Source organism: Molossus molossus, unplaced genomic scaffold, assembly GCF_014108415.1.
Source record: "Molossus molossus isolate mMolMol1 unplaced genomic scaffold, mMolMol1.p scaffold_m16_p_10, whole genome shotgun sequence".
NCBI classification, from domain to species: domain Eukaryota; kingdom Metazoa; phylum Chordata; class Mammalia; order Chiroptera; family Molossidae; genus Molossus; species Molossus molossus.
The window spans coordinates 76,245,773-76,268,912 of record NW_023425345.1 but is presented as its reverse complement, the minus strand read 5'-3'; the positions used below and the strand labels follow the sequence as shown (position 1 = coordinate 76,268,912).

General features: G+C 38.4%; 1 protein-coding gene across 1 annotated transcript in view; it reads right to left on the bottom strand.

Moving 5' to 3' along the window:
• Positions 1–3,543: 3,543 nt before the first annotated feature.
• TESPA1 (thymocyte expressed, positive selection associated 1) overlaps positions 3,544–23,140 on the bottom strand; it is an 80,521-nt gene continuing 60,924 nt past the window's right edge. Inside the window, exon 12 of the mRNA XM_036251355.1 lies at positions 3,544–3,622. The gene's annotated coding sequence lies outside the window, so the exon portion shown is untranslated. The remainder of the gene's footprint in view (positions 3,623–23,140) is intronic.

Sequence of the window (23,140 nt, the reverse complement as noted above, 5' to 3'; positions counted from 1 at the left end):
TATCAGGATTGAGTGTGTCCCTGGTTATATAATCCTCGCAAGCTGCTCTTCTGTTGCTTTTTCCCAATGATTTGTCTTTATATTAGTTGTAATTCGAGTTTGGTCCTAGGAGACCATCTGTGTAGCTTCCATTCACTCCGCTGCCATTTTGGAATCTCCCATTGAGCATCTTGATAAGCAGTGTTTTTAACTCTGCATCTGTTAGATTGCTCATTTTTATTTCATTTAGTTCTTTTCCTGGAGTTTTATTCTGTTATTTTATTTGGGACATGTTTCTTTGACTCCTCATTTTGGCTGTTTCTCTCTGTTTGTTTCTATGTATTAGGTAGAGTTGTTATGTCTCCCGGGCTTTCTAGGGTGGCCTATTGTTGTCTGTGTCCTGTAGGGTCCAGTTACACAGCCTCCCTGATCACCCTAGCTGGGCCCTTGAGGTGCACTCCTCATGTGAACTTTACACCCTTTTGTTGTAATTGAGTCTTGATTGCTGTTGGCACATCAATGAGAGGGTTTTACTCGGCTTATCAGCTGCATGGACTGGCTGTGCCCACTATCTACTGACCTTTGATTACCTTGGATAATCAGTTGTGCAGAGGCCCACCACACCGAGCAAGACTTACTTCAGCAAGGCTGTGGTATCCACTGAGTCCATTCCTTGAGGGTATCACTGGTAAAGGTGGTTGGGTGGTGGTGCTTTGCCGTGTTCTGAAGCTGCCCACTGGGTGTGTGGCTCTGGGGCAAGATCACTGCCTGTGTTCTACCCAGGGCCACCAGGCATAAGCTACAAAGCAGTCTGCCAATGGCTGCTTCTTGTGCTGGGCTTGGAGGTGCCCAGGAACAACCAAGTTGTGAACCAAGGCTGCTGCTTCTAGTGCCAGGCCTGGGGCCACTTAGTGAGAGTTATGGGGCTCACCGAGGCCAGATGCTGCTTGTTTGAGAGAATTTAGAACAATCTAAAGCAGGACCCAAGACAGGCCAATTCTCTGGTAAAACCACTGGGAACAGCTTGGGTGGGCCTGAAAGTTGGGTGGGGCAGGGCCTCAGGGAATCACCAGGGTGGGGCAAACAGTGTGAGCCAGGTTGCTGGAGTCAGACATGGCATCCATCTGCTGGCCTTGTGCGGGAAGGGCTCACCGAAGGAACAAAGGCCTCTGAAAGCACATTTGTCCAGGAGAAAGCTGCCTCTCCAGCCCTCACCCCAATGCCAGACAACTAATTTATTTCCTGTATGTCTCTGGTGCCTTTGGAGCTGCCTCCTCCATGCTGGAACTCTGAAAGAGCAAGTCCTAGGAAGGAGTGGGCCCTTTAAGATGAGCTGCCTGGGTCTTCAGCAGCCTCAGCCTCCCTCAGCTTCAGTTCCCACTGGTTTTTGCAGCGAGAAGTTATGGGGACTTCTCTTCCTGGCACTGGACCCTGAGCTGGTGGCCTGGTGTGGGAGGGGGACCCCTCTCTCCTCAGGGAGAAACTTCACAGCCGAGGTAGCCTCCTGATTCTTATCCGCCATACGTGGGTGTGGGACCAGCCCGTCTGTGCTTCAGCCTCTCCTACCAGTCTCGATGTGGCCTCTTCTTTAATTTTGTAGTTGTAGGACTTCCATTCAGCTTGGTTCCAGGGGGTTTTGAATGATGATTGTTCTGTAGTTTAGTTGTAATTTTGATGTTGAGTTCTCAGTTTTTATAGATTCCATAGTTGCATCTTCCTCCTGCTCTTCAGTCCCAGTGCTAAGTCCTCAGGAGTTAAGTCCTAAAGGCCTGTGTAAGTATTTAACAGGCACATATGCCCTTATCCATGTATATCTACTGGAATATTTAAAATCCTAATGAACATAACAGTTTGAGGAATGGGGTAGTCCCAGAGACGCGGAAGCGGGGTACAGACTGACAATCCCCTAAGGAGTGGGGAGGTGGGGGAGGGATGAACCACAGAACTTATACGCATGTATGCATGAACAGTGGACATGGACAACAATCTGGGGAAGGGGCAAGGAGGGGAGGGAGAGGGGGGAATCAGTGGGGGAAAAAAGGAGAATCATCTGTAACAAAAATTAATCAATAAAAAAAATATGGAAAAAAAAAAAAAAATCCTTTTCTCTTTCCTTTAGGTGGGTTGGCCTTCCTGAAATGGTGACATAATGAGGTATTATTAAGATGATATTATATTAGGAGGACCAGAAAAACCAGAATCCTATTGCAACCCAGTCACTCCTGCAGTCCTTAGAGATCCTAAGGGGCTATATGTACACAAGAGAAGAAAAGCAACATAAAAACACAATGAACATTAAAGCATTTCTTTATATTTAACCAGGACCTTGGTGGCAAATTCCAGTTCAAGGGTTCCAGTAAGTTAGGCGGGATCATATGGAGAACTTGGTATGATGGAGATGTAGGAAGTGTCATAAACAGAAGCCAATTAAGGAGACTGATTTTACTCAGGCTATTGCAATGAGAGCCCCCCACCCTGTTTGAAGATGAGGGTCAGCAGGGTGTTCTGCCTTAGATGTTACAGGGAGGGGGAAACAAGTTGCAGATGGGGTGATTTACAGTTGAAGTGTTTTGAAAGCAGGGAAGTCCAATCAGTAATATGAGTAGAAAACGTGTTCCTCTGTGGTTAGATAGTATTTGGGGGCACACAAGGAAGTTGGAGGATCTGAGTCTAGTTTTGTTAGCAGGTTGGGCAAAAGGAGAAACATCTGTGTTGGCCTTGTTGAATGAACAGAGCAAAGCTCCTGCCCTCACCGAGAGTGCATTCTAGTGGAGGAAGACAGACAGCCAAACTCACAAACGTATAAATATATAATATATCAGATGGTTAGGTGCTTTGAAGAAAGGCAGAAGCAAATACAGTGTGACATTTTTCTTTATAATGGTGTGCTAAAGGAAGAATTCTCTGAGATGACATGTAAGGAATGATCTGAAGGAAGTGAGGGAGTGATCCAGGCAGAAAGAAAAGGAACATAAACTCCCTGGAGCAGAACATGTCTCTTCTGTGTGAGAAAGAACAAGGAGGTCAGTGTGGCTGGGGACAGGTGAGAAAGGGGGCTAGTGGGAATGAATAAGATCAGAAGAGTGGCTGGAAACTAGGTCATCTGGGGCTTGTGAGAAATGAGAAGCCATTGGAGGTTTCTCAGGTGGTTTCTCCATAAGCCCAAAGCCACACATTAAGGACTCTGATGATGCAAAACTATACCCCAAATAACCAGTAGAAATTGAATTTAGTGACACTTACCAGAAGAGGCCTATTTATTTTCATTTTTTTTTTGGTCTACAGTATTAGCTATTAGATCCAGTTGGCATCCTAAAATTTGACCAATAATAACCATATTCCTCTTTTCTTGATGAGATTAAAGAAGAAGTAGAGACTATTTAACTTTATTTCTTCACCTAGAGTTTAAAAAACCTATGATTAGCTTACCATGTGCCAGGCACTGTTCTAAACAATGTACATTTATGATTTAACTTGATTCTCAAACTTACCCTCTAAATTAGGTGCTGTTAGTAACCTCATTCTTCAGATGGAAATTGGAATCCAGAGAAATTAAATAACTTGCCTAAGGTCTTCCAGGGGCCACGTTGGTATTCAAATGCAGGCAACCTGATTTTAGAGCCTGACGGTCAAGTTGTTTGTGCTGTGGAAAATCAGTGATATATCACATACATGCCCACCTGAGACAAAAGCAATTGACCATACAGCTGCTTTGATGTTGCCAGAGAAACTTATGAATTGTGTTAGGGTAGAATTTAATTCAGTTAGTTTTGGTACAATGCAATAAGAAGCATCTCTGCTTCTTCCCCCTTAACTGTTTTTACGTTTGGATGCAGTGTCTAAACGTTGGTCACTGCATGGTTTTATAGTGACCACCAGATGGCAGTGTAATACAAGTACAGTCATCCCTTGACACTTCATGCTTTGACTTTCTTGGCTTCACTCTATTGCGGTTTTTTCAAATATATTCATTAAAAAGTTGATCAAGACAGTAAAGTAGTAGCACGCACACTTGGTTGTCTGAGTGAATTATATACCCCTGTATTACAATTACAATTAAAATTACTGTACGTATGGACTGTAGGCCTATGTATTCAAGCACCCCCCCCCGCACATCTTTCAACGCCAGGTGCAACCGCTTGACCACTCCTTGTGTGTGGGCAATAACTTTTTTCCAAAAATCAGGTGTGATGAAACCAAGCCAATCAGAGCATCTGTTCACTGATTGGCTATCTTATACTCTTCCTATCCTGGCCACTGATTGGGCAGCCTCATGCAAGTTCGTTTCTCTCATACACGCTTCTACATCGCTACACATCAAAAGCATCTTTGCTCTTGTGAGTATTTTCGATTTCTGAGAACTTTTACCTAAGCCCCATGATGGCTCCTAAACATGCTGCTCCTTCTAAGCCTTCTGACGATGAAACTAAACGCCAGAGGAAGATGCTTACCATCCAGGAGAAGGTGAAACTCTTGGAAATAATCAAAGATGGCACGAAAATCGTGAAGGTTGCCTGCCATTATGACTTGAATGAGTCTACCATTAGCTCCATCCATAAAGATGAAAAGAACATCTGTGCAACGGTTACTGTCTCTTTCAACAAGAAAGCAAAGCGTGTTGTGACAAGTCGTAATAACTTCATAGTGAAAGCGGAGTCTGCCCTAGCTGTTTGGATCAGTGACAGATGCAAAAAAAAAAAAACATTCCATTGGATTCACTGGTCATCAGGGACAAGGTGAGGCAGCTCTATCGGCGCCTTATGGCAGATGAACCTCATCCAGGACCCTCTTCTGCAACGTTCATGGACTTCACAGCGAGCAAGAGTTGGTTCCAGAAGTTCCAGAAGAGGTATCATCTGAAGAGTGTCGTTCTCCACCAAGAAGCTGCCTCTGCTGACCAGCCTGCAGCAGAGGACTATGTGAACAACACGTTCCAGAAGATCCTTGAGGAGGGCGAGTATCATCCAGAACAGGTGTTCAATATGGACGAAACAGGACTGTTCTGGAAAAGAATGCCTTCCCAGACATTCATGAGGCCAAAGTCTTGGCTTCAAGGCATATTAGGATCGCGTGACTATTGTTATGTGTGGAAATGCTGAGGGATTTTTGCTCAAGCCTGCCCTTATCTACAAGGCCAAGAACCCTAGGGCCCTGAAGAATAAAAACAAGAACCTGCTGCCAGTGTATTGGATACACAACGACAAGGGCTGGATCATGAAGCAGCTGTCATCAGACTGGTTCCATGTGTACTTCATCCCCCAAGTCAAGCTGTATCTCATGGAGAAGGGACTTGGTTTAATGTCCTTCTCCTCATGGACAATGCTGGAAGTCTTGCTCAAGACTTATTCTATGACGGTGTGCGAATCAAGTTCTTTCCTCCAAATACCACTTTGCTGATCCAGCCCATGGATCAAGGTGTTATTCACGCGTTCAAGGCCCTCTACACATGAAACACCCTGCATCACCTCGTCGAAGGCATGGACCTTGAGGAGAACTTCTTGCTGAAGGAGTACTGGTGGCACTATACCATCACAACCTGTCTGAAGAACATCCAGGCCCCATTGAAGGACATAAAAATGGAGACCATGAAGGCCAGCTGGAAGATGTTGTGGCCTGAAATTGTCCATGACTACAGAGAATTCACCCCAGAGGATATAAGCAACTTGGCAGTGGATAAGGCAGTTAGGCTAGCCCGGATGCTCAGAGAAGAAGGTTTCACAGATATGACTTGTGATGATGTGGATGAGCTGCTGGAGACACATTCAGATCCTTTAACTGATGAGGATCTGGTGCAGATGACAGTCTGTGAGTGAGGAGGAGAAAGAGCAGCCAGAGGTTCGTGGGGGTCAGGAGGAGGAAGCTGGCCTTACACTTGAGTGTCTCTCGCAAGTCATGAGAACTATTAAGGTAGTACAGGACATGATTGATGAATGGGACCCACAAATGATGTGTGCATTGCGGTTCTGGAATGCACTTGATGGAGCAATAGAACCCTACAGAACCTCCTCACACATATGAAAAGACAGCACCAGCAACTGCCTATTACAATGTTCTTCAGTCTGGCACCCAGACACCCACTGCCTACTCCTAGTACTCCTTCAGCAGAAGACGATGATGCACCTGCTGAAGATACTGCACCACCTGAAGACTCTCCTACTGAGGTCGTGCCTTCAGAGGAGCAGTAGCCTTGCTCTTTTTTGATGTGCAGTACATCTCGTCATCTTCATCACTTCATTATCGAACAAGCTGCAATATTTTCATAGGTTAGTGGTTGTGTGTAAGAACTGCATGTGTTCCTGAATAAAATACTAGCAAATCAAATTCAGCCATACATCGAAAAAATTATTTACCATGACCAAGTGGGATTCATCCCAGGGATGCAAGGCTGGTACAATATTTGCAAATAAATAAATGTGATAGACCACATAAATAAAATAAAGAATAAAAACCACATGATCATATCAATAGATGCTGAAAAATCATTCGACAAAATCCACCATCTTTTTCTGATAAACACGCTCAGCAATGAGGGAATAGAGGGATCATATCTCGACATAATAAAGACCATATATGAAAGACTGACAGCCAACATCATACTCAATGGGCAAAAACTAAAAGCATTTCTCTTAAGAACAGAAACAAGACAGGGATGTCCACTTTAGCCACTCTTATTTAACATAATACTGGAAGTCTTAGCCAGAGCAATCAGACAGGAAGAAAAAATAAAAGGGATCCAAATTGGAAAGAAGGAAGTGAAACTGTCATTATTTGCAGATGACATAATATTATACATAGAAAACCCTAAAGACTCCATCAAAAATCTACTAGACTTAATAAATAAATTTGGCAAAGTAGCAGAATACAAAATTAATGTCAAGAAATCGACAGCATTATATACCAATGATGAACTCACAGAAACAAAAACTGAAAAAACAATCTCATTTACCATTGCAACAAAAAAACAAAAAATATTAAGATACATAGGAATAAACTTAACCAAAGAAGTAAAGGACCTATTCGCAGAAAACTACAGGACATTGAAAAAAGAAATAGAAGAAGATATAAAAGAGTGGATGTACATACCTTGTTCATGGATTGGAATAATTAACATCATTAAAACGTTCATACTACCCAAAGCAATCTATAGATTCAATGCAATCCCCATCAAAATACCAACAACATACTTCACAGAACTAGAACAAATACTTTAAAAGTTCATATGGAACCAAAAAAGACCTCAAATAGCCACAGCAATCTTGAAAAAGAAGGAGAAAGTAGGTAGGATCACAATACCAGATATCAGGTTATACTACAAAGCTACTGTAATCAAAACAGCCTGGTACTGGCACAAGAACAGGCATATAGACCAGTGGAACAGAACAGAGAACTCAGAAATGGACCCAAGATATTATGCTCAATTAATATTTGACAAAGGAAACAAGAGCATACAGCCCCTTTAATAAATGGTGTTGGGAAATTTGGACAGCTACATGCAAAAAAAAGAAAAGAAACTAGACCATCAACTTACACTATACACAAAAATAAACTCAAAATGGATAAAAGACTTGAATGTGACCCGTAAATCCATAAAAATTCTAGAAGAAAGTGTAGGTAACAAAATTTCGGACATCATATGCAGCAGAATTTTCACTGATATATCACCTAAGGTGACAGAAACAAAGGAAAAAATGAACACATGGGACTACATCAAACTAAAAAGCTTCTGCACAGCAAAAGAAACAACCACCAAAATGGAAAGGCAACCCCCTGTATGGAAGAGCACCATTGTCAATGATACATCAGATAAGGGGTTAATTTCCAAAATATATAGCGTACTCATATAACTCAACAAAAAGAAGACAAAGAACCCAATTAAAAAATGGGCAGAGGAGCTGAATAGACACCTCTCTAAACAGGACATACAAATGGCCAAGAGACATATGAAGAAATGCTCAACATCACTAATCATCAGAGAGATGCAAATTAAAACAACAATGGGGTATCACCTCACACCTGTTAGAACGGGGCCATCAACAAATCATCAAACAACTGTTGGTGAGGGTGTGGAGAAAAAGGGACTCTAGCATACTGCTGGTGGGAATACAGACTGGTGCAGCCACTGTGGAAAACACTATATGGTGTTACCTCAAAAAATTAAAAATTGAACTTCCATTTGACCCAGTGATCCCACTTCTAGGAATATACCGTAAGAAGCCTGAAATACCAATCAGAAAGAATATATGTACCCCCATGTTCATAGCAGCACTATTTACAATAGCTAAGATCTGGAAACAGCCCAATTGTCCATCAGTAGACGAATGGATAAAAAAGCAGTGGTACACATACACAGTGGAGTACTATGCAGAGGTAAGAAAGAAAGATCTCTTATGCTTTGAGATGACATGGAGGGAACTGCAAAGTATTATCTTAAGCGAAACAAGCCAAGCAGAAAAAGATGAATACCACATGATCTCACTTATTAGTGGAATGTAATGAACATAACAGTCTGAGGAATAGGGTAGACCCAGAGACGTGGAAGTAGAGTACAGATTGACAACCCTCAGAAGAAGGGGTGGTGGGGGAAGGGAAGAGATAAACCACAGAACTTATATGCATGTATGCATAACCAATGGACATAGACAACAAAGCTGGGGATGGGGTGGGGGGGATGGGAAGGAGGGTGTCAATGGGGTAAAAAAAAAAAAAAGAAACATCTGTAACAAAAATAAGATTAAAAAAAAGAATTGTGTGTGTGTAATTAAATGTACAATAATAATATATTTGTAACGTCTGTCTTATTTTCTCTTATTTTGTCTAATATATTGGGTAATGAGTGTAATGGTGACTAAAGGGTGTTATTTTATGTCTAGAGGGCTCTAATAATGTTAAAAATGTACTTAGAAGGTCATAAACAGGTTTTCTATGCTCTAATTGCAAAAATATTTGATTTATAAATAAAGAATCCTACTTTACAGAAATTCATTTATCGTGGTAGAGTCCGGAACTGATTAACCCCGATAAACGAGGGCCGACTGTGCAGTGCCAGTAATTTAAAATGCCCTGTATTAGTCTTGTTTTCCTCCCATTGTCATGCCTCCATATAAAAATGTTTCTAAATTGAATATTCTGTCCCTTGATCCCACAGAAATATTAAGTGTCAATACTATGTACTTCCCCTTTTCTCAATTATGGCCTTGTGAATGTTTCCAGTGGCCTGGGTGTACCCTGGGTGGCTTCCCCTGTGACTGCTGCATGGCCTAGGCTTCTTCTGCTGGTTATGTTTTCACTCCCAGCATCTACATCAGAAGCTTATTGGTAAAACACATCCAACTATTGGGAGAATACAATGTTTCATTTTCCAAAGGATTGCATCTGATACACTAATATTATTTTGCACCCTCAGGGATTTTCCAATGCTGGCTTTTCTCTTTTTCTCTGGTTCCAGGACTCCTGACATTTGGACGCTGAAATTAATGTGGTATTGTCTGTGGACCCCACTGTGGTCTCACCTCACCTACAGTCTGTCCTGCGCATCCTGTTTCTCCACTCCCTGAAGAACCTTGGGAATATTTAAGCTTCTCCTGTTATGTATGACAGCTGCCATGGCCTCCAAGAAGGGCTTCTATGCCAGAGGAACCTAAGAATATTCTGCCTTGGCCAAGCCACCTTTCTTCTAAGCAAAGCTTCTTAGGGAGATATAAGACTACAAAGGAGTCAAGAAAAGCAAAATACAAGGGTTTTGGTACATGATTAAGAAATTTCTTGAAGACTAGGCTATGGATGGTGAACACACAATGCAATATACAGATGATGTATTACAGAATTGTATACTTGAAACCTATTTAATTAATGAATGTAACTCCAATACATTCAATTACAAATATACGTAAAAAAGTTCTTCGTGCCTAAGACATGTTTCCCCTACTTTCTTGCCTTCATGAAGACCTGGCTCTCTCTTGTGAATACTTATATTTTTGGGATCCTCAAAGTGGAAGCTACTCATGATACCATGTTTTATGTTCACTTACCTGTACCAGCTTTCACCTTCCCCATTTTTAGACTTCCCTGTCACATGGTGAAGACATCAGTATTTGCTCATAGTCATCCTGCTTAATTTAAGTCCTGATACCATCATCCCATGTTTCTACCTCTATTTGTCCTTTTATAGCCTTTAAAAATTATTTATTTTAGATAGAAAATAAGGAAGAGGGAGAGACAGAGAAAAACACTGATGTGAGAGCAAAACATCAATCAGCTGCCTCATGAGTGCCCCCTTGAATCGGCAACCTTTTGGGGCACAGGACGGTTCTTAACCAATTGAGCCACACTGGCCAGGGCTCTTTTATAGCCTTTTAATTTCCTCACTCTGGAAGCACCCACAGCATAGACTTCTTGTTTTTTGCTGTACATTTTTACAAGCTGTTACTTAGTACTCAATTACTAAGCAATTATGAATTAGACTGAAAAGACTGTTAGCTTGTACTTGTCTCCTAGTCTTCAAACAGAAGGATATTTGAAATACAGTGCCAGTGCTAAGAAAGTGAATGACTTTAATTGATGAATAATCAATCGTTTTGCAAATCAAGTAGTTTCTAAATTTTTGTCATCTAATGGATTAATATTTGACTAATAGATGATTATGTAATGTTTTTATTTTTTAAATTTTTATTGAATTTATTGGGGTGGTATTGGTTAATAAAAATATATAGGTTTCAGTTATACAATTCTATAGTACATCATCTATATATTGTATTGTGTGTTCACCACCCTAAGTCAAGTCTCCTTCCATTGTAATTTATCTCCCCTTTTACCATTTTTTATCTGCCCTCACACCCCTTTCCCTCTGGTAATCACCATAGTGTTGTCTGTGTTTATGAGTTTGATTTTTTTTTTTTTTCTTAATACCTTCATCTTTTTCACACAGCCCTGAACCACCCTCTCCTTTAATAGCTCTCAGTCTGTTTTTGGTATCTATGAGTCTGTTTCTATTTTGTTTGTTAGTTAATTTTGTTCATTAGATTCAGCAAATAAGTGAAATCAGAAAGTAGTTTTTTTTTTTTTTTTCTGACTGGCTTATTTCACCTAGCATAATACTCTCCAGGTCCATCCATACTGTCACAAAAGGTAAGATTTCCTTCTTTTTTATGGCTGAGTAGTATTTCATTGTGTAAATGTACCATGACTTTTTTACCCATTCATCTGCTGATGGACACTTGGGCTACTTCCAAATCTTGGCTATTGTAAGTAATGCTTTAATGAACATAGGGGTGCTTATATATTTTTTGAATCAGTGTATGGTGTTCCTTTGAATATATTCTCAGAGGTGGAATTGCTGGATCATAGGCAGCTCCATTTTTAATTTTTTGAGAAAAGTACATACTATTTTGCACAATGACTGCACCAATATACATTACCACCAACAGTGAATGAGGGTTCCCTTTTCTCCATTTTCTTGCCAATACTTGCTGTTTGTTGATTTCTTGATAATAGCCATTCTGACAGGTGTGAAGTGATATCTCATTTTAATTTTAATTTGTATTTCTTTGATGATTAGTGACATTAAACACATTTTCATATGTCTAGTGGCCATCTGTATGTCTTCTTTGGAGAAGTGTCTATTCAGGTCATTTGCCCACTTTTTAATTGGATTTTTGATTTTTGGTGTTGAGGTGTATAAGTTTTTTATAAACTTTGGATATTAACCCCTTATCAGATGTATCATTGACGAATATGTTCTCCCATTCAGTGGGTTGTCTTTTCATTATGTTAATGGTTTCCTTTGCTGTGCAAAACTTTTTAGTTTGATGTAGTCCTGTTTGTTTATCTTTTGTTTTCTTTCCCTTGTCCGAGGAGACATATCAGAAAAAATATTGCTACAAGAAATATTTGAGATTTTACTGCTTCAGTCTTTTTCTAGGATTTTTATGGTTTTGAGTCCAATATTTAAGTCTTTAATCATTTTGAATTTATTGTTGTATGTAGTGTAAGAAGATGATCTAGTTTCATTTTTTTGTATGTATCTGTCCAATTTTTCCAACACCATTTATTGAACAGACTATCTTTACCCCAATGTATGTTCTTGCCTCCTTTGTCAAATATTGATTGATCATAATGATGTAGGTTTATTACTGGGATTTTTATTCTCTTCCATTGATCTATATGTCTGTGTTTATGCCAGGCCCATGCTGTTTTGATTACGATGGCATTGTAGCATAGTTTGATATTAGGTAGCATGATTTCTCCAACTTTGTTCTTCTTTTTCAAGATTACAGTGGCTATTTGGGGTCTTACATGGTTCCATATATATTTTTGGAATATTTGTTCCAGTTCTGTGAAATACACCATTGGTATCTTGATAGGAGTTGTGTTAAATCTATAGACTGTTTTGGGTAGTATGTATGAATATTTAAATTATGTTCATTCTTCCTATCCATTAACATGATATATGCTTCCACTTGTTTATATACTCTTCAGTTTCTTTCTTTAGTGTCTTATAATTTTCTGAGTATAGGTCTTTCACATCCTAGACTAAATTTATTCCTAGGTATTTTTTAAAATGCAATTGTAAATGGGATTTTTTTCTTAGTTTCCCTTTCTGATAGTTCATTATTTGTGTCTAAAAATACAACTGATTTCTGAATATTTGTTGCGTATCTGGCTAACTTACTGAATTTATTTATCAGTTCTAGTAGTTTTTTTGGTGTAATCTTTAGGGTTCTCTATATACAGAATTATGTCATCTGCAAATAAGGAGTTTTACTTCTTTCTTTCCTATTAGAATGCCTTTTATTTCTTCTTCTGTCTGAGTGCTGTGACTAGGACTTCCAATACTGTATTATATCAGAGTGGTGAAAGTGAACATCCCTGTTTTGTTACCAATCTTAATGGAATGCTTGTAGTTTTTGCCCATTGAGTATAATGTTGGCTGTGGGTTTGTAATATATAGACTTTGTTATGTTGAAGTATGTTCCCTCTATTCCCATTTGCTGAGAGTTTTCATCATACATGATTGCTGGATTTTAGTGAATGCTTTTTTCTGCATTGATTGATATGATTATGTAGTTTTTGTCCTTCATTTTGTTTATGTTGTGTATAACATTTATTTATTTGAGGGTATTGTACCAATCTTGCATCCTTGGAATAAATTCCATTTGATCCTTGTGTATGATCTTTTTAATGTATTGCAGGATCCAGTTTGGTAAAATTTTGTTGAGGATTTTCACATTTGTGTTCATCAGGGATATTGGCCTATCATTTTCTTTCTTTGTAGAGTCTTCATCTGGTTTTGGGGTTAGGATAATCTGGCCACAAAAAACAAGCTTGGCAGTCTTCCCTCCTCTTGAATTCCTTGGAATAGTTTGATCAGAATAGGTGTTAGTTTTTCTTTGAATGTTTGGTAAGATTCACCTGTAAAGCCATGCAGTTCAGGACTTTTGTTTGTTGGGAATTAAAAAAAATTTTTTTTCTTTATTGGTTTGAGAGAGAGAGAGGAAGGGAGAGGGAGAGAGAGATAGAAACATCGATGTGAGAGAGAACCATTGATTGGTCACATCCTGCATGCTCCCCACTGGAAAGTGGGCCCACAGCCTGGGCATGTGCCCTGACTAAACCTGTGACCTCTTGGTACCAGAGTTAATGCTCAACCACCGAGCCACACCGGCTGGGCTTGATTTCTTTTTAATGAAATTGTTAACCCATTTATTGTTTAGTTACATGTTATTTAGGCTCCATGTCTTTATGTGTTTTTCAGGGCTTTTTTGTGTGTGATTGATTTCTAGTTTCATACTATTATAATCAGAGAAGATGCTTGATATGATTTCAGTCTTCTTAAATTTGCTGAGACTTGTTTTGTTTTCTAACATGTGGTCTATCCTAGATAATGTTTTATGTGCACTTGAAAATAATGGATATTCTGCTGCTTTGGGGTGAAATGCTCTGAAAATATAAATTAAACCTATGTGATCTAGTGTGTTATTTAAGGCCACTGTTTCCTTGTTGATTTTCTGTCTGGAAGATCTATGCATTGATGTCAATGAGGTGTTAAAATCTCCCACTATGACTCTATTACTGTCAATCTCTCCCTTTCTGTTCATCAAGATTTGCTTTATATGGTTAGGTGCTCCTATGTTGGGTGCATACACGTTTACAAGGGTTATATCCTCTTGTTGGATTGACCCCTTTAGTATTATGTAGGGACCTTTTTTGTGTCTTGTTATGGCCTTTGTGTTGAAGTCTATTTTGTCAGTTATAAGTATTGCTAACCCAGATTTTATTCCTATTCATTTGCATGGAATATTTTCTCCATCCCTTCACTTTCATCCTGTGTGGATCTTTTGTTTTGAGGCAGGTCTCTTGTGACAGCATATATGTGGGTCAAGCTTTCTTATCCATTCAGCCAACACCATGTTTTTTCATTGGAGCATTTAAGCCATTTACATTTAAAGGGATTATTGATAAGTACATATTTATTGCCATTTTATTATTTTAACTACATTCCTCTGTTTCTTCTCCTTCTTTTTCTTCTTCTTCTTCTCCTTTTCCTTCTCCTTATTCTTCTTGAAGGCCCTTAACATTTATTGTAATACTGGTTTCGTGGAAGCTCTCCATCTTTTTCCATTTTAAATGATAGTCTTGCTGGGTAAAGTAGTCTTGGTTGTAGTTTTTTGTTTTTCATCACTTTGTATATTTCCTACCTATCTCATCTGAAATATTTGTATTAAGAAATCAACTGACTACTTCTTTTTTTTCTAATTATTTTCTGTATTGACTTTTAGAGAGGAAGGAGGAGGGAGCGAGAGATTGAAACATCGATGAGAGAGAACACCAATTGGCCACCTCCTGCATGCCCCGCACTGGGGATTGGGCCCACAACCTGGACATGTGCCCTCACTGGGAATCGAACCAGCGACCTCTTGGTGCATGGGTCAGTGCTCAACCACTGAGCCACACTGGCAAAGCATCAACTGACAGTCTAATGGGAGCTCTCTGTAGGTAATTTACTGCTTTTAATATTCTCTCTTTGTTTTTAACCCTTTCCATTTAAATCATAATGTGTCTTGGTATGGACTTCTTTGGACTCATCTTGTTTGGGAATCTCTGTGCTTCCTGAACTTGTGTGTCTTTTTCCCCCCCACAAGGTTAGGGAAGTTTTCAGTCATTATTTCTTCAAATAGGTTCTTAGTCCCTTGCTCCTTCTCTTTTTCTTCTGGTACCTCTATGATGCAGATGTTGTTATGCTTCATGTTGTAACAAAGGTCCCTTAAACTATTTTCATGTTTTAAGATTCTTTCTTTTTTTGTTGCCCTGACTGGGTATTTTCTGGTACATTATCTTCCAAATTATGATTTGGTCCTCTGCTTTATCCAACCTAATGTTTTATTTCTTCTATGGTATTCTTCATTTCACATATTGTATTCTTCATTTCTGACTGGTTCTTTTTTATGGTTTCTGTGTTTTTCTTTGCTTCTTATTCTATCTCTGTGTTGAAGTTTTACTAAGCTCCTTGAGCATCTTTATAGCTATTAAAAAATATCTATATCTTATAAATTGCTTGCCTCCATTTTATTTAGGTTTTTTTTTTTTCCCCCTGGAGATTTATCCTGTTGTTTCATTTGGGGCATGTTTCTTTGATTCCCAATTTCGGCTGCCTCTTTGTGTTTATTTTTATCTATTAGATGGATCTGCCATGATTCTCAGTCTTGGTAGGGTGGCCTTATGTAGTAGGTGTCCTGTGGTACCCAGTGATTGATTTCTAGTTTCATACTATTATAATCAGAGAAGATGCTTGATATGATTTCAGTCTTCTTAAATTTGCTGAGACTTGTTTTGTTTTCTAACATGTGGTCTATCCTAGATAATGTTTTATGTGCACTTGAAAATAATGGATATTCTGCTGCTTTGGGGTGAAATGCAGTCTTCTTGATCACCTGATCTGGAAGCTCCAAGAATGTCCCTTGTGTAGCTTATATTGTAATTGAGTCTTGATTGTTATTGGTCTGTTCATGTGTTGGGTCAACCCTCAGGCTGGCTGACTGTGAGAATCAACCCCAACCACAGTGTATGAGCTGCTATGCAGGTGCTGACCACACAAAGCAGAATTTGCCTCAGCAGGGTCTGGTGCCTGCTGAGATCTCCCTTTGGATATGCCCCTTGTGAATCTAACTGGACCCTGCTCTGATGTTGTCTGAAGCTGTCCAGCAGGTGTATTGGTTCAGGGACCTCTTGGGAGGGATCTGGTGCAGATCAGTGATAGATACTGCTTGTGACTTGCTCTGAGCAACCTGTTAGGAGTAATCTCGATGGGGCTTCTACTGTAAATCCTTGGTTATAAAACTTCTATTCAGCTACTTTTCAGTTGGTTATTTGGGTTGATTGTTCCATATTTTAGTTGTAATTTCAATTTGGGAGGAGGTAAGTATAAAATCTACACAGTCTGCCACATTTTGGATCTCAGTTACATGATGTTTTTAAACACATAACTTCCAAGGAATTATAAAAATTGAGTGACATCATTAAAAGAAAGGTTTAAATATTGATGGACCTTTACCTAGACTCACCAAGAAACAAAGAGAGAGAACCCAAACACACAAAATCAGAAATGAAAGAGGAGAAGTAACAACTGACACCACAGAAATACAAAAGATCATTAACAGCTACTATGAACAACTATATGGCAACAGATTCGACAATCTAAGTGAAATGGACAAATTTCTAGAAACACACAGTCTCCCAAAACTGGACCGGAAAGAGATAGAAAACTTGAACAGACCAATAACAACTAAGGAAATTGAAGATATAATAAAAAAAAAAAAGCCCAGCAAACAAAAGCCCAGGCCCGGATGGCTTCACAGGGGAGTTTTACTGAACATTCAAAGAAGAACTAACACCCATTCTCCTCAAACTATTTCAAAAATTCAAGAAGAAGGAAGACTTCCAAACTTGTTTTATGAAGCCAGCATAATTCTAATTCCAAAACCAGAAAAAGACACTACAAAGAAAGAAAACTACAGGCCAATATCCCGGATGAACATAGATGCCAAAATCCTGAACAAAATGCTAGCAGATAAGATTCAGCAATACATCATAAAAATTATTCACCATGATCAAGTGGGATCCATTCCAGGGATGCAAGGTTGGTACAATATCTGCAAATCAATAAATGTGATACACCACATAAACAAAATGAAGAATAAAAATCACATGATCATATCAATAGATGCTGAAAAAGCATTCGACAAAATCCACCATCCATTTCTGATAAAAACGCTCAGCAATGTGGGAATAGAGGGATCATATCTTGACATAATAAAGGCCATATATGAAAGACCTATAGCCAACATCATACTCAATGGGAAGAAACTAAAACATTTCCCTTAAGAACAGAAACAAGACAGGGATGTCCACTTTTGCCACTCTTATTTAACATAGTACTGGAAGTCTTAGCCACAACAATCAGACATGAAGAAAAAAATAAAAGGGATCCAAATTGGAAAGGAGGAAGTGAAACTGTCATTATTTGCAGATGACATGATGTTTATATTGACAACTGAAAACTCCATAAAAAATCTACTAGACTTAATAAATGCTTTTGGCAAAGTAGCAGGATACAAAATCAACACAAAGAAATCAACGACATTCGTATACACCAATGATGAAGTCATAGAAAGAGAATCTGAAAAAACAATCCCATTTACCATTGTGGCAAAAAAAATTAAGATACCTAGGAACAAACTTAATCAAAGAAGTAAAGGACCTATGTGCAGAAAACTACAGGACATTGATAAAAGAAATAGAGGAAGATATAAAAGAGTGGAAGCACATATCTTGTTCATGGACTGGAAGAATTAACATCATTAAAATGTTCATACTACCCAAAGCAATTTTTAGATTCAATGCAATCCCCATCAAAATACCAACGACATATTTCACAGAATTAAAGCAAATACTTCAAAAGTTCATATGGAACCAATAAGTTCCCAAATAGCCACAGCAATTTTGAAAAAGAAGGAGAAAGTAAGTAGGATCACAATACCAGATATCAGGTTATACTACAAAGTGACTGTAATCAAAACAGCCTGGTACTGGCACAAGAACAGGCATATAGACCAGTGGAACAGAACAGAGAACCCAGAAATGGACCCAAGGCAATATGCTCAATTAATATTTGACAAAGGTGGCAAGAGCATACAGTGGAGTAAAGACAGCCTCTTTAATAAATGGTGTTGGGAAAATTGGACAGCTACATGCAAAAAAAATGAAACTAGACCATCAACTTACTCCATACACAAAAATAAACTCAAAATGGATAAAAGACTTAAATGTGACCCGTGAATCCATAAAAATTCTAGAAGAAAACGTAGGCATCGAAATTTCAGACATCATGTGCAGCAGAATTTTCACTGATACATCACATAAGGCCACAGAAACAAAGGAAAAATTGAAAACATGGGACTACATCAAACTCAAAAGCTTCTTCACAGCAAAAGAAACAATCATCAAAATGAAAAGGCAACCCACTGTATGGGAGAACATCATTGCCAATGATACATTAGATAAGGGGTTAATTTCCAAAATATATAGAGTACTCATACAACTCAACAAAAGGAAGACAAAGAACCCAATTAAAAAATGGGCAGAGGAGCTGAATAGACACCTCTCCAAACAGGACATACAAATGGCCAAGAGACATATAAAGAAATGCTCAACATCACTAATCATCAGAGAGATGAAATTAAAACAACTCTGAGGTATCACCTCACACCTGTCAGAATGGCTGTCATCAACAAATCATCAAAAAACAAGTGTTGGCGAGGGTGTGGAGAAAAGGGGACTCTAATACACTGCTGGTGGGAATGCAGACTGGTGCAGCCACTGTGGAAAACACTATGGTGTTACCTCAAAACATTAAAAATTGAACTTCCATTTGACCCAGTGATCCCTCTTCTAGGAATATACCCTAAGAAGACTGAAACACCAATCAGAAAGAATATATGTACCCCCATGTTCACAGCAGCACTATTTACAATAGCTAAGATCTGGAAACAGCCAAATTGTCCATCAGTAGACGAATGGATAAAAAGCAGTGGTACATATACACAATGGAGCACTATGCAGCTGTAAGAAAGAAAGATCTCTTATCCTTTGAGGTGACATGGAGGGACCTAGAAAGTATTATCCTAAGTGAAACAAGCCAAGCAGAAAAAGACAAATACCACACAATCTCACTTATATACAGAAAATAATGAACATAATCGTCTGAGGAATACGGTAGACCCAGAGACGTGGAAGTAGGGTACAGACTGATAACCCTCAGAAAAGGGGGTGATGGGGGGAGGGAAGAGATAAACCACAGAACTTATATGCATGTATGCATAATCAATGGACATGGACAACAAAGCCGGGAACAGGGTGGAGGGGGGGATGGGGAGGAGGGTGCCAGTGGGGTAAAAAAGGAGAAACATCTTTAACAAAAATAAAATTTTAAAAATTAAATTAAATTAAAAAAATAAAAATAAAAGAAAGGTTTATCTTTTTCTACCAGCTAGTATATTTGAAAATATTTCATCAGTGCTCAGAAATAAAAATAAAAAGAGAAACGGTATTGATGTTGAACCCTGTAACATTAAATAACATTCATTTTTTTGACACACGAACTAATTGGAAAAAGTCCATCTATGAAACGCATTTCCAATAATATATTTTTATGTTTGATTTTTTCAAGATTTTTAATTTACATGTACTTTTTTTATCAATAGTGAATAAACACAATTTGTAATATAAATTCAGAAGTAAATTTTTTAAATCCTCATTTGAGGATATGCTTCAATTTATTTTTAGAGACACAAGGAGAGAGAGAGAGAGAGAGAGAGAGAGAGAGAGAGAGAGAGAGAAACAGCAATGTGAGAGAGAGACATTGATTGGTGCCCTGACTGGGGAATCAAATCCACAACCTAGGTATGTACCCTCAACCTGAAACCTTTTTGGTGTAGTTGACGATGCTCCTACCAACTGAGCCACTCAGCTGGGAGAGAAGTAAAATTTTAGGACTAGGAATTTTATGACTACAGAAAAGATTTAAATTATATACTTTTTTTTTTTTTTGGCAGAGGAATATAATAAAATTATCAATAAAATACTTTCTAGTATAAAAATATATTAGGATAAAGTTCTGTGGGGGAATAGAGTATAAAAATAGGTTAAAGAGGAAAAGAAACTGTGTAAAAATTTTAACTTTAAAAACATCTTGTCTTTTAAAAATATTTGACAGTGGGTGTCAAATAGCTATGGCATTTAGATCTCATTGGATGCATTTAAAAGAGCGAAGTAACAGTTTTATTTAAAATGTCAATATTATAATGTGCTGAAAGTTATATCACTTGTAACTATTTGAACTTAAATAATTTCTTTAAAAGTCTTAAAAGTCAATTTAAGAATGTGTGAGAAGGTGCCCGGCTGGTGTGGCTCAGTGGATTGAACGTCATCCCATGGACTGAGATGTAGCAGTTCCATTCCTAGTCAGGGCACATGCCTGGGTTGTGAGCTCAATCCCCAATAGGGGATGTGCAGGAGGAAGCCAATTGATGTATCTCTCTCACATTGATGTTTCTATTTCTCTTTCTCTTCCTCTCTCTATAAAAAAAAATCAATAAAAATATATTGAAAAAAGAATGTGTGAGAGAGTATATAGTTTTTCCAAGAACTTTATCTTAGTATATTTTTATGCTTGTAGGTAAAATCTGTAGGAGTCACTTGACTAGACCACATGGGTATCTTCCTTGACTTCAGTCCTACATGGCCCAAAATTGAATCTTGGAAGTTTCTACTCAAATGGAATGAAGAGTTTACACCTCCAAATGTTAGAGGAGAAAGAGCCAAAGTGAAGATTTTCCCATTGCCTTTACCCATTAAAAAACCCATCTTTACACTTATTATGAAATCTGATAAATTAGAACAGTATTTTTTTCCCTAGAGAAAAAGCGAGGTGTCAGTGTTAGAAAAAATAAACAGGGGTTCTATACAATTCCCAAATGATACTGTGAAGTTAAGGAATAAAATAAATGAAACTGGAAATAACAAATCGAGATCTTATAATACCGAGTCATAGCATGCTTACCCTGTGTCCACCATTTAAAAACTTGCTACTAAATTTAGTAATATCCAACACATCAACTTCCCTCTCCCACCATTTCTTAGTCCTGGCAATCACTAACGTGTTTGCCATCTCTACAGTTTTCTTGTTTTACATCTCATTTTTTTAGAACAACTTTCCTATTTTATGGAAGGTAAAATAAAAAATAAACTATAGGTATACCTCATTTTATTGTACTTCACAGATACTGTCCTTTTTTTTTTTTTTTTTTTTTTTTTACAAATTGAAGGTTTGTGGAAGCCCTGAGCAAGTCTTTCAGTATCATTTTTCTAACAGCATTTGCTCCCTTTGTATCTCTATGTCACATTTTGATAATTCTCACAGTATTTCAAACTTTTTAACTATTATGATTTTTTTGTGATGATCTGTAATCAGTGATCTTTGATGTTACTATTGTAATTGTTTTGGGGTGCTCTGAACTGTACCCATATAAGATGGTGAGCTTTAATTGATAAATCTTGTATGTAGTCTGACCGTTCTGTCTACTGGCTGTTCCTCAGTCTCTATTCCTCTCTTAGGGCCTCCTTATTCTCTGAGACAACAATGTTAAAATTTGGCCAGTTAATAACCCAACAATGGCTTATAAGTGTTTAAGTAAAAAGAAGAGTCACATGTCTCTCACTTTAAAGTAAAAATTAGAAATGATTAAACTTGGTGAGGAAAGCATGTCAAAAGCTGAGATAGATGGGAAGCTAGGAGCCTGGCACCAAACAGTTAGCCAAATTGTGAATGCAAAGGAAAAGTTCTTGAAGGAAATTAAAAGTGCTACTCCAGCCCTGGCCGGTTTGGCTCAGTGGTTAGAGTGTCAAACTGTGGACCAGAGAATCCTGGGTTCGGTTCCTGCTAAGGGCATGTACCTCAGCTGCCTTTTGTCCCCGGGGCCATGTGGGTGGCAACCACTCCATGTTTCTCTCACATTGATGTTTCTCTCTTCCTCCCTCTTTCCCTCCTGCTCTATCAGAAGATAAGTGCAAAAATGTCCTCTGGTGAGGATATAAAAAGTGCTATTCCAGTGAACACACAAATGATAAGAAAGTGAGACAGCCTGATTGCTGATATGGAGAAAGTTTTAGTGCTCTGGATAGAAGATCAAACCAGCCACAGCATTCTCTTAAGCCAAATCCTAATCCAAAGCAATACCCTAACTCTCTTCAATTCTGTGAAGTTTGAGAGAGGCGAGGAAGCTACAGAAGAAAAATTGGAAGTTAGCAGTAGTTGGTGCACGAGGTTTAAGAAAAGAAGCCATCTCCATAATAGAAAAGTGCAAGGTGAAGCAGAAAATGCTGATGTAGAGGCTACAGCAAGTTACCCAGAAGATCTAGCTAAGATAGTTAATAAAAGCAGCTACACTAAGCAACATATTTTATTGTAGATGAAACAGATTTATTGGAAGAAGATGCCATCTAGAACTTTCATTGCTAGAGAAGAGAAATGATTGGGGGGGGGGTGGTCAATGGGGAAAACAGGAGGACATCTGTAATACTTTCAACAATAAAAATAAATTTAAAAAAAATCAATACCTGGCTCAAAACTTCAAAGGACAGGCTGACTCTTCGGTTAAAGGCTGATGCAGCTGGTGACTATAAGTTGAGGCCAGTGCTCATTTTACATTCTGAAAATCCTAGGGCCCTTAAGAATTATGCTAAATCTACTGTGCTCTATAAATCTACTTGTGCTCTATAAATGGAACAGTAAAGCCTGGATGATAGCACATGTGTTTACAATGGTTTACTGCATATTTTAAGCCCACTGTTAAGACTTACTGCCCAGAAAAAAAGAAAAAAAAAAAACACCTTTCAAAATATTATTTCTCATTGACAATGCACTTGGTCACCCAGAGCTCTTATGGAGCTGTACAATGAGATTAATGTTGTTTTTATGCTTGCTAACACAACATTCACTCTGTAGCCCATGGATCAAGAAGTAATTTCAACTTTCAGGTTTTATTATATAATAAATACATTTCATAAGGCTATAGCTGCCATAGATAATGATTCCTCTGATGGATCTGGG